We start from the raw sequence: 13458 nt of genomic DNA, 5'->3' as shown, positions 1-13458 counted from the left end.
TACAATGGAAAACAATAATAATAATAAAAAAGAAGGAATTATTGATACATGAAACAACATGAGTTAATTTCCAAAAAAGCTCAGAGTAAAAAAAGTCATATACAGAAGAGCACATATTGTTTAATTCCATTCAGATAACAGACAAACAAAACTATGGTGGGAAAATATCAGAACCATGGATGCTTCTAAGGGTGGAAGTTTGGAGATTGATTAAAAAGGGATATGAAGGAACGTTCTAAGGTGATGGTAATATTCTATATCTTAATGTGGTCTACATTATACCAGTGTACCAATTTGTTAAATTTTCACTAATATACACTTATTACTTTTGTACTTCATTATTTGTAAATTTTAACTGAAAAGGAAAAAAGCTCTAAGCAAGTAATAAATTCTAGTTAATGATATGCATGCTGAAGTATTTAAAGAAAATGTAATCAATTTATAATTTACATTGAAACATGAAAAAATAAAATGGATGGATGTGTGGATAGATTTAGAGATGGATAAATATGGAAAAGTAAGTATAATAAAATGGTAGAATCTAGATGGTAGTTTCTTGGTAAAAAAATAATCAACATGATAAAGTCAGGAAATAATAACCAGATAAGAGTAGGGGAAAACCCATTAAATATTAGATAAGTCCATTATCTACTTTTATAAATAAACAAAAACTAATTAACTACTAGCTAGCATAGCTAATCAAAGGAAAAATCCACCAAACAACAAAAATGTTAATGGGAAGAAGAAAACAACACTTATATACTAGAAACTGCAATGTTAAAAATTAAAATATTTTTCTCCTTTCTATTCAAAAACATTTGAATATCTGAATTTTTAAAATTGTATTCAGGGAGACTTCCCTGGTGGTCCAGTGACTAAGCCTCTACTTTCCCAATACAGGGGGCCATTCCCAATGGGTTTGATCTCTGGTCAGGGTACTAGATCCCACATGCCACAACTAAGATCTAGCGCAGCCAAGTAAATAAATAATTTTTAAATTGTTTTCAAGGAACAGAAATGCCATATTTGAAATAAAAAAAAAAACAGAAATCCACACTGACTTTAATAGAAAAAAATGAAGAGGTCAAATACCAACGTCTTAAAATGATACCAAAACTACATGACTTCACAGATAAATTATATCAGTTACTCAAATAAATCATTTCAATAATGTCTACTTATTCCAGATCCTACAGAGAAAAGGTGGGCTTCCTGTTTCTCAGGGACTGGGGCCTTTGGTTTTGTCAGTCCACATTGGAGTCCATGTCAGTGACTGAGAATCCCCTATTCATCAAACAGGCCACTTCTACAATAGAAACCATCGGAGGCAGACACTCACTTTCCCAGACCTCTTTGCAGCTAGAGCTGGGCACAAAACTTGGGGTGTGCCAGGCAGGGCCTGTGAGTCAGCCAGCTGCTCGAGGACTAGAGCTTCTGTCAAATTAATTCTAACAACAGGCAGCAGAATTGGTTTCAGCCATCTCTGCTTTCCAGAAACAACAGTGACAGTAGATTCAGCAACACCACTGGGAGGCCTATGTTCATCATATGGGACCATTCAAGACAGAAAAAATCTAACAAAGTTCACCAAGAAACGAAGTTGGAAGAGCTATAGTTTAGTTAAAATAACAGGAGGTTGGCAGTCAGCCCAATTTTATTTGGTGTATATGTTTTCCCTTGTGGCTTCCTTTGTGGCTCAGCTGGTAAAGAACCCACCTGCAATGCAGAGGAACTGGGTTTCATCCCTCGGCTGGGAAGATCCCCTGGAGAAGGGAAAGGCTGCCCACTCCAGTATTCTGGCCTAGAGAATTCCATGGACTGTACAGTCCATGGGGTCGCAAAGAATCGGACACGACTAAATGGCTTTCACTTCACTCAAGTCACAGCGTCTGGTGCCCAAGAGTAGCAGAAGTGCTGTCTTCTCTGTATCAGCCCAGGGACTGCCTGTGAGGTGTTGATCTGGCAATGTAACTTCCTAGTCTAATTCTCAATATTTTAGAGATTTTATGAGCCTCCCAATTTCTTTCATGATTTATCTTACTACTAACTAGTTAATACGTTTCCCTTCATTTCAGTTGAGAACCCCAACTATACACAATAGACACAATGAAACTTTGGCAAGAGCAGCTGACAGAGATACTCTTTTAAATGTATAGATCCATCTCACGTGTAAGCATCGATGCTAATGCAAAAATAATTTAATAGAATCCGGCAGCTTATTAAAAGAATAATTCACCATGACTCAGAGGGGTTTTCCCAAAGGAGATTTTTTTTATTATTAGGAAATCTACTGCGATAATTAATGCAATTAAAAGGTCAAAGGAAATAAGCCATTTAATCATCACTGATGATGCCAAAAAGACATGTGATAAAATTAAGCATCCATTACTGATTCAAAATAAAATTTCATAAAACCGGAAGAATAGATTTTTTTTTTAACATAACAAAATATAAGTTTTTTCAAACTCAAATTACATCATACCTAGTAGGGAAAGTATATTCATACTCTCACTAAGATCAGGAACAAAATAACCATACCCACTACCTTAATTCTTGGCATAATTTTTGAAGAACTAGATAAAGTAATTAGAAAATGGCAGAGTCCTTAAAAACAGAAGAACAAAAGAGAAAATGTCACTTATTTCAGATGGTGTATGACTGTATATGTGTGAATCCTATCAATTGTAAATTAAAATATAATTAAGCTGGCTAGACACAAATTAACATACAAATATCAATTTCAGCAGCTTTCCTAAAATGACTTTCCTTACGGTTACTTAGGAAAATAAAGAAAGAAAAGATGCAATTTATAATAGCAACAACAACAACAACAAAAACAGGAATAAGCTTAAATGTGTAAGAATTATGTGATGAAAACTTCAGCCAAAGATACATTTAATAAAGTTGAATAGAGACGCAACCATTTTTAAGAAGGTTTGCTGTTATAGTTGCATTTATTTCCCTTTAAGCTATTTTATGAATGCCATGTAATCTCAATAGAAATACAAATGTTTTTTGAGGGAACAAGAAAAATCTACAACAAAATTCATATAGAAAAATAAAAATAGAAAAGCAGGTAAAGAAACAATGAAGGCCTAGTTCTTTCATACATTTAAATTTGTAATTACAGTGATTAAAGTAGTATGACATTAGCAAATAAAATGTTCAGTACAATAGAGGCATTCATAAAGAAACCCAAACAGATAGAAGAATTTGTATATAATAGGACAGCATTTTGCAATAGTGGAAAAGGGCAAGCTGTTCACCATATGGACAATTTGGCTGTTTTGGCAAATGTTTAGCTATTTGAAAAAAAACAAAACCAAACAGTATTCCTACCCAGTTCTTTAGATCATGATAAACTCCAAATATATCAAATATGTGATGTCAATACTATGATAAAGTAAAAATTTCATATAAAAACATGAGAGAGTCTTAGTGGGGAGGCCTTTCTTCATATTCAAACCATAGAAGCCATAAAAGAGTTTGACAAATATGAATGCGTTAAAGTGAAACATTTCTAAACAATGATGACAATATATACACATATATAAATATATGTATATTATATATGTGTGTACATGTATGTATGTGTAAATGCTAGTAACTATGCCAGATAAAAATAAAGTTTGAGAGTGAGTCTGGCAGAATCTGCAAAAGCTTGAGCTACTCAAGTGTCTACCCACTGGGTAGGCAGAAAGGAATAATCATTCTCCACCATTCCCAGTATCTTCCCACAGGGGAACATGAACCATCACACTACCCATAAGAAAATCACCAAAAGCTTGGCCTTTCTGTACACAGGGTGCTGAATCAAATCCTGGAGACAGTTTTGGGTGAAGTAGAAAAGCTTTATTGATTTGCCAGGCAAAGGGAGACACACCAGGCTTTTTCCAGAAAAATTATGTGTCTCTCGACCCAGAAACCCTGAGGAAGGTTTTTATAACAGTGGGTCGAAGTGGGGTCTATAACAAGATTAGGGTGTTTGCACTTTCTTAAGTTCTTCTCAGGTGTCTCCTGATCTTGATGAGCTTCCCTGTTTCTTTTAGTCTTGCTTGCATCAGGTCATTTCTCAGCTGTTCCTCCCTTGATTAGCAACTGTTCAAATCTGCTCTTTGGACCTCAGGGAAGGTCATAATGGCTAGAGTCTTGCCTACAAGAAATGGGGGACAGAAGGCCTCTGTGATTTGGAGCCCCTCAGGGCTCACTCGGTTTCATTAGTAAGAGCACAAAGAGAGCAGAGACCCATTTAAAAACCTCAACCTCCAGTCCTGACTGTCTCACCTGCAGCTCCAGGTTCAGTTCAGTTGCTCAGTCCTGCCTGACTCTTTGCGACCCCATGGACTGCAGTACGCCAGGCTTCCCTGTCCATCACCAACTCCCAGAGCTTGCTCAAACTAATGTCCATCCAGTTGGTGATACCATCCAACCATGTCATCCTCTATTGTCCCCTTCTCCTCCTGTCTTCAATCTTTCCCAGCATCAGGGACTTTTCCAATGACTCAATTCTTCATATTCTTCATATTCTCCAAAGTATTGGAGTTTCAGCTTCAGCATCAGTCATTCCAATGAATATTCAGGACTGATTTCCTTTAGGATTGCTTTCCTTTAGGATTGATTGGTTTGATCTCCTTGCAGTCCAAGGGACCCTCAAGAGTCTTCTCCAACACCACAGTTCAAAAGCAACAGTTCATTGGCTCTCAACTTTCTTTATGGTCCAACTCTCACATCCATACATGACCACTGGAAAAACCATAACTTTGACTAGACAGACCTTTGTTGCCAAAGGAATGTCTCTGCTTTTGAATATGCTGTCTAGGTTGGTCATAGCTTTTCTTCCAAAGAGCAAGCATCTTTTAATTTCATGGCTGCAGTCACCATCTGCAGTGATTTTGGAACCCAAGAAAATAAAGTCTGTCACTGTTTCCACTGTTTCCACATCTATTTGCCATGAAGTAATAGGACTGGATGCCATGATCTTTGTTTTTTGAATGTTGAGTTTTAACCTAGCTTTTTCATTCTCCTCTTTCACTTTCATCAAGAGATTCTTCCGTTCCTCATCACTTTCTGCCATAAGGGTGATTTCATCTGCATGTTTGTGGTTATTGATATTTCTCCCAGCAATCTTCTTTTTTTTTTTTATTAGTTGGAGACTAATTACTTCACAACATTTCAGTGGGTTTTGTCATACATTGATATGAATCAGCCATAGATTTACACGTATTCCCCATCCCGATCCCCCCTCCCACCTCCCTCTCCACCCGATTCCTCTGGGTCTTCCCAGTGCACCAGGCCGGAGAACTTGTCTCATGCATCCCACCTGGGCTGGTGATCTGTTTCACCATAGATAGTATACATGCTGTTCTTTTGAAATATCCCACCCTCACATTCTCCCACAAAGTTCAAAAGTCTGTTCTGTATTTCTGTGTCTCTTTTTCTGTTCTGCATATAGGGTTATCGTTATCACCTTTCTAAATTCCATATACATGTGTCAGTATGCTGTAATGTTCTTTATCTTTCTGGCTTACTTCACTCTGTATAATGGGCTCCAGTTTCATCCATCTCATTAGGACTGGTTCAAATGAATTCTTTTTAACGGCTGAGTAATATTCCATGGTGTATATGTACCACAGCTTCCTTATCCATTCATCTGCTGATGGGCATCTAGGTTGCTTCCATGCCCTGGCTATTTTTTTTTTTTTTTTATTTTATTTTATTTTTTTTTAATTTTTTTATTATTATTATTATTATTATTTTTTTCCAGTGGGTTTTGTCATACATTGATATGAATCAGCCATGGATTTACATGTATTCCCCATCCCGATCCCCCCTCCCACCTCCCTCTCCACCCGATTCCTCTGGGTCTTCCCAGTGCACCAGGCCGGAGCACTTGTCTCGTGCATCCCTCCTGGGCTGGTGATCTGTTTCACCATAGATAGTATACATGCTGTTCTTTTGAAATATCCCACCCTCACATTCTCCCACAAAGTTCAAAAGTCTGTTCTGTATTTCTGTGTCTCTTTTTCTGTTCTGCATATAGGGTTATCGTTATCACCTTTCTAAATTCCATACACATGTGTCAGTATGCTGTAATGTTCTTTATCTTTCTGGCTTACTTCACTCTGTATAATGGGCTCCAGCTTCATCCATCTCATTAGGACTGGTTCAAATGAATTCTTTTTAATGGCTGAGTAATATTCCATGGTGTATATGTACCACAGCTTCCTTATCCATTCATCTGCTGATGGGCATCTAGGTTGCTTCCATGTCCTGGCTATTATAAACAGTGCTGCGATGAACATCATGCCCTGGCTATTATAAACAGTGCTGCGATGAACATTGGGGTGCACGTCTCTTTCAGATCTGGTTTCCTCAGTGTGTATGCCCAGAAGTGGGATTGCTGGGTCATATGGCAGTTCTATTTCCAGTTTTTTAAGAAATCTGCACACTGTTTTCCATAGCGGCTGTACTAGTTTGCATTCCCACCAACAGTGTAAGAGGGTTCCCTTTTCTCCACACCCTCTCCAGCATTTATTGCTTGTAGACTTTTGGATAGCAGCCATCCTGACTGGCGTGTAATGGTACCTCATTGTGGTTTTGATTTGCATTTCTCTAATAATGAGTGATGTTGAGCATCTTTTCATGTGTTTGCTAGCCATCTGTATGTCTTCTTTGTCTCCCAGCAATCTTGAGTCCAGCTTGTGCTTCATCCAGCCTCACATTTTGCATGATGTAATCTGCACTTAAATAAGCAGGGTGACAATATACAGACTTAATGTACTCCTTTCCCAATTTGGAACCAGTCCGTTGTTCTGTGTCCAGTTCTAACTGTTGCTTCCTGACCTGCATACAGATTCCTCAGGCGGTAGGTAAGGTGGTCTGGTATTCCCATCTCTTTAAGAATTTTCCAATTTGTTGTGATCCACACAGTCAAAGGCTTTGGCACAGTCAATGAAGCAGAAGTAGATGTTTTTTCTGGAACTTTCTTGCTTTTTCTATGATCCAACATATGTTGGCAATTTGATCTCTGGTTCCTCTGCCTTTTCTAAATTCTGCTTGAACATTTGGAAGTTCATGGTTCAGATACTGTTGAAGCCTTGCTTGGAGAATTTTGAGCATTACTTTGCTAGTGTGTGAGATGAGTGCAATTGTGCAGTAGTTTGAATATTCTTTGGCATTGCCTTTCTTGGGGATTGGAATGAAAACTGCCCTTTCCCAGTCCCGTGTCCACTGCTGAGTTTTCCAAATTTGCTGGCATGTTGAGTGCAGCACTTTCACAGCATCATCTTTCAGGATTTGAAATAGCTCAACTGGAATTTCCTCTCCTCCACTTTTTGTTTATAGTGATGCTTCCTAAGGCCCACTTGACTTCACATTCCAGGATGTCTAGCTCTAAATGAGTGATCACACCACTGTGGTTATCTGGGACATGAAGATCTTTTTTGTAGAGTTCAACTGTGTATTCTTGCCACTTCTTCTTAGTAGCTTCTGCTTCTGCTAGGTCCATACTGTGTACAAATGAAGAGTCATAGCTCAGGGTCCTCAGGAAACTGTCTCTGAGTGAGAGACTTTCAAAGGAAGCTTACCAAAATATGTTCTGGGGACAACGTCCTTAGAGTGGTTCCAAGGAAGTAGTATTGGGCAGAAGAGAGTCACTGAACTTCACTGATCTCAGTAGTGTGGTTCACCACCACACCTCCCAGAAGCTGAGGAAATGAGTCCCTCAGCCCTGCAGAGGGATCCAGGCAGTGCCCACGTCATCCACCACAGAGAGCAGGAGTGTTTCCGAACAGCGTTGGCTCAGGGCAGAGATGAACAAATGCTGAAGTTATTTTCCAAATATGTAAATTTTGTTATTCCAGTCTTTTGAATGGTCTCAGGTTTGCATTTTATGCACTGCTATATCCCCCATACATACCTAGATATACACCTAAAAGAATTCCTTAGTTCAACAGATGGCCAGATAATAGTATTGAATCAATGAAGGAATAAATAAGGCAATTAAATTTTGATTTCCTTAAAATATAAATAATTCTTTCAATCAATTGACTAATATCTATCAATATTTTTAGTGTATACGTCCTTTGGCTTTATGATTGCATATCTAGAATTTTTTCTGCAGTTATAGTCACATAGCTGAATAACATGTATGTGATAGAAAATTATATCTTGCACTGTTATTTAAAATATTAAGACTGCCATGGCTGTGTGCTTAGTTTTTTCCAACTCTTTTCGACCCTTTGGACTGTAGCCCGCCAGGCCCCTCTGTCCTTGGGGTTTTCCAGGTAAGAATACTGGAGCAGGTTGCCATTTCCTTCTTCAGGGGAACTTCCCAACCCAGGAATTGAACCCATGTCTCCGGTATCTCCTGCATTGCAGGTGGATTCTTAACCTGCTGAGCCATTGGGGAAGCCCATTTAAAGACTGGAAACAATATAAAGTCTATAAATATGGAACTGACTAAGAGTGAATGACAGATCGATACAACGGAACACCATGCTGTTTAAAAGGTGATAGAATCCACTGAAAAGAAATTATCTCCAAGGCATGTTTAGAGGTGAGAAAAGTGTGATGCTAAACTGAGTATAGGGAACTCCCTTGTGGTCCAGAGGTGAAGAATCCACCTTGCAAAGCCAGGGGTGTGAGTTTGATCCTTGGTCAGGGAACTAAGTCTCACGTCCCACGGGACAGCTAAGTCTGTGCTCTGCAACTGCTGAGCCCACAGTCCAGAGCCCGAGTGTCACAACTAGAGAGCCTGCCTGCAATTCCTTACAAAGCCAAAAAAATAAATAGTAAAGAGTGGCTATAAAGTTCTTATGTTTGATAAAAATGAAAAATATCCATACATAAAAATAAAAGCCAAGGCTCTGCTGAATATTAAAAAAAAAAATGTCTTTTTAAAAAAAATTTGTTTATTTTTGACCGTGCTGGGTCTTCGCTGCTGCACCTGGGCTTTCTCTAGTTGCGGCAAGCGGGAACTCCTCTGTTGCAGTGCGCAGGCTTCTCATTGCACTGACTTGTCCTGTTGCAGAGTACCGGCTCCAGGGTGCGCCGGCTCCAGTAGGAGCAGCTGGTGGGCTAATAGGCGTGGCTCATGGAATCCTCCTGGACTAGGGATCAAACCAGCATCCCCTGCATTGCAAAGCATATTCATAACCACTGGGCCAGCAGAAAAGCCCTATTTGTCATGTTTTTAACATCATCTATTAAAAGGGTTTGAGTTTGAGTAAACTCCAGGAGTTGATGATGGTCAGGGAGGCCTAGCATGCTGCAGTCCTTGGGGTCGCAAGGAGTCGGACACGACTGAGCACTGAACTGAACTGAACTGATTAAAATGGTTCCTGACATTCCTCCTTCGAAATCCTATTTGTTTTTTAAATATTTTTTTTAATGTGGACCATTCTTTTTTAAACAATTTTTGGCCATGCCCAGGGGCATGTGGGATCTTAGTTCCTCAACCAAGGATCCAAGCCACACCCCATATATAGGACGATGAAATCTTAACCACCAACCCACCAAGGAAGTCCCTCTTCCTTTTTTCTTTTCTTTCTTTTTTTTTTTTTTTTTTTTTTTGAGGAGTAAAAAGGAGTAGCTTTATTCCTTTGCCAGTAGGATTTGATGAGGAATTTTATAACACTATTTCCCAAGGGTGGGGTTGCTGACAAGATGCGGGTGTGTGCAGGGTGTCAGGTGGTCAGGTCTCCTAATCTTTATGACTTTCTCTGAGCTCTTTAATTTTGCCTCAGGTGGATTCTCGACTGCCCCTCCATTGATTAGCAATTGTTCAAAGCTGCCCTTAAGAACTCAGGAAAGGTCATTGAGGCTGGAGTCTTGCCTATAAGAAATAAGAGGGAAAAAAGTCTTCTGTGCCCCAACTTGGTTTCACTTCCCCCTTTCTTGGATCCTCCTTACTATCAGAGTAGTTATATCATACTTACTTAAAGTCTACATTTGTAATAATCATCACTGGTTTTAGGCATTCTTTAAATTTATCTCTCTTCTAAATTTCAACTTTCTCGGTCTAGCTCTTTTGGAACTCCACAGACTGTAGCCCACCAGGCTCCTCTGTCCATGGGATTTCCCAGGCAAGAATACTGGAGTGGGTTGCCATTTCCTTCTCCAGGGAATTTTCCCAGCCCAGGGATGGAACCAGAGTCTCCTGCTTGGCAGGCAGATTCTTTACCTCTGAGCCACCAGTGAAACCCAATTTCAACTTTACAAATCAATAATTAGACATATTGGTATTTCACATTATAGATAAGCTGCAGAGTTTTTCTTAATTTACATACATTTTCAAATGCTATTTGAAAACTTTGTAATTTGATTATTTACTTCTACAGAGACAGCATCATAGGCATTTTTAAAGCTGAAATAAACTTTGGAAAGCACCTTAGATTTGAGGAAACTTGGGTTCATGGAGATTAAAAGCATTACGGAAGATTCAGCACTACTTAATAGCAGAGACTGCAGAATACCACACATCTGATGGCAGCCAGGTGTTCTCTCTTAGTAAAAACAATCTTTTATTATTAGATTTTGTCTGTCATGATTTTCAGATCATGTGAGACAGCTAAAAATAAATTGTGACTTGTTGAGAAGACAAATATAAACCATCTAGTATAAGTTTATTTTCAAAGATAGTACAACCAAAGTAATCATTTATCATGTAGTTTATACATAGGCTAACTAGGGTGATTTTTCCAGTGTGGACCTGCATAATATAAACCTCCTGAAACCAAGAAAACTTTTCTAGTAGGACTTTATTAAATAAATCCTTAGTTAAATTTCCTCAACTTCCTTTCTTAAAAGAATTTATATTTCTGTTTAAATAGGATGTCTGAAAAATATATCTTTAAAGACTTCTCTAAAAAAGATCTGCCAGGACTCAAGGTCTATTTTATAGTCAACAACAAGAATCACAGTTTTACCACACTGGAGAAGAGCACACACTGTTATCAGGTTGCCCTGGTTCCAATCCCAGTTCTGCCACTTAATATTATGTGTGACCTCGTACTGTCCCTGCACCTCAGAGCCCTCATCTGTAAAAGATGCATGATAACAACACCAATCTCTATGAATTGTTTTGCATCTTGGAACTTAAATGAATTTTACTCTAAAGAAGCTTGGGCTTCCCAGGTGGCTCAGTGGTAGAGAATCTGCCTGCCAGTGCCGGAGACACGGGTTTGATCCCTGGGTTGGGAAAATCCCCTGCAGAAGGAAATGGCAACCCACCAATATTCTTGCCTGGAAAATCCCATGGACAGAGGAGCCTGGTGGGCCATAATCCATGAGGCTGAAGAAGAGCTGGACATGACTTAGTGACTAAACAACCACAACATAAAGAAGCTTATAATAGGACCAGATTATGTGTGTGTGCTCAGTCACTCAGTTGTGTCCAACTCTTGGTGACACTATGGACTGTAGCCTTCAAGGCTCCTCTGTCCATGGGATTTCCCAGGCAAGAAGGCTGGAGTGGGTTTCCATTTCCTTCTCCAGGAGACCTTCCAAATCCAGTGAGTCTCCTGAGTCTCCTGCCTGAGCAGGTGGATTACCCCTGGGCCAGCTGGGAAGCCCAGTAAGTTAAATTGAAAACCTATGTAAAAGTTAACTGTTATTATGCGGAGATGCAGCCGTGCTCTTGAAATTCTGCAGTAATAGGAGACATCTCTAGTGGTCAATATTTTTCCCCCTTCTGTTTTCCTTCTTTCTTAAATAAAGATATACTGAACACCTACTTGGTTCAATAAACTTACCACACTTGGAACAAATGAGTCTCTGTGTGAGGATAAATAAATTTTGTAGTCTTTGTCATCTCAACATATTTGGGATTTTTTTTTAATCGGAGGATAATTGCTTTACAATACTGTGTTAGTTTCTGCTGTCCAATGTGAATCAGCTATATGTAGACATATACCCCCTCCCTCTTGGACCTCTCCCCCACCGCTGCCCCATCCCATCCCTCTAGGTCATCACAGGGCACCGGACTGAGCTCCCTGTGTTATATAGTAGCTTCCCACTAGCTCTCTACTTTACACATAGAGCGACTCACACACACACACACACACACACACACACACGTGTATATATGTCAATGCTACTCTCTCAATTTTCCAACATATGTGTATTTTTTACTTCTACTGATTGCCCTTAGTAGGTCACGGACTGAACTGATTTTTCTAGTACCCATGATAAAATTGCTCAGCACCATCTTGATTTCTTTTCTCAGCCACCTTTGTAGTTTTATGAAATGGCATGCTTGGATTGGATGCTTAGTTCCTGAATAAGGAATAAAAAAAAAAAAAGTGACCACTACATTTCTCACTCCTCAGTCTTAAATCATTTTTGAACTTATTACTCAAACTAATTTCTACAGCACAGAAATTAAAATATTAACATTGTTAAAGAAATCAGAAAAATTCATATGCATTGTGTTTTGTTTTGTTTTCAAGTGGTCTTACCCCAAAGTTGATGTACTGGGAAGATAACATTTTTAAGCTCCTGGCACCAGCTTTTTCTGAGGTGTTAGATGCCCCAGTCTTGTAGAACTTGCTTGTTGTGTACTCAAAAACCAATTAAGATTAGTGTCTGCATGAGAAATCGACATTCTTACCACTAGTTAAGAAAAGAAACTTGATATTTACCCATATTTTATATTACCAATAGGGAGCATTATACACACTTGGGTGTTTAATACAGAGAGAGATTTCCTTTGGGAAGCTTGATGTGATCTTCAAATCAATATGATATGAATTTTCTCAAATCCCTGGGAGACCCTAAATCAAAGTAAAGAAGCCACTTTTTAGAGCAGTTGAACCCACCACATAGTCCCATGAAGGCAGAAAGATACTGAACATTTAAGAATGTTAGAACACAGGTGGGGTCCTAATTCCCTGACCAGGGATTGAACCCATGCCCCTTGCAGTGGAAACACAGTCTTAAACCACCAGGGAATTCCTGAAAATATTTAGTATCAGATGTCCGTGTTCCAACAATTTAAAACAAGTTGAAAAAAAAAAAAAAAGTCAAGATTTCAGTGCTTTCACAATGCTTGGTTATTTATTCTTTCCATTATAGCATCTATTGAATATTTGAGGTGAGGCATAATATAGAGTGTAACTTAATCTTCACCAACAGCTGTTACCTATATATATAGGATCCCACATGTCAGGCAGCACAGCCAGAAAACAAACAAACAAACAAAATTATTGGCCTAGAGAAGAGTGATGACTCCATGGTAGCAATGTTTAAAGTATTATATTTTTCTATTAAACAGTACTAAAGAATGAGTGACCCATCTTAGCTTTTTTCATCTTCTTGCTACATATCTTATTGTAAAGCTCAAAAATGTTGTATTAAAACCACCACATATGGTGTGTTTCAATGGTTCACTTATTCATAACACAATTTCACCAAAGAAAAAAGGTATGTTATGTTCTGCACTAACAGACCCTCTTTGAC

This window comes from Dama dama, chromosome 14 (genome assembly GCF_033118175.1).
Source record: "Dama dama isolate Ldn47 chromosome 14, ASM3311817v1, whole genome shotgun sequence".
Classification (NCBI taxonomy): Eukaryota; Metazoa; Chordata; class Mammalia; order Artiodactyla; family Cervidae; genus Dama; species Dama dama.
The sequence above is the reverse complement of the archived record's forward strand: the minus strand, read 5'-3'. Positions refer to the sequence as shown.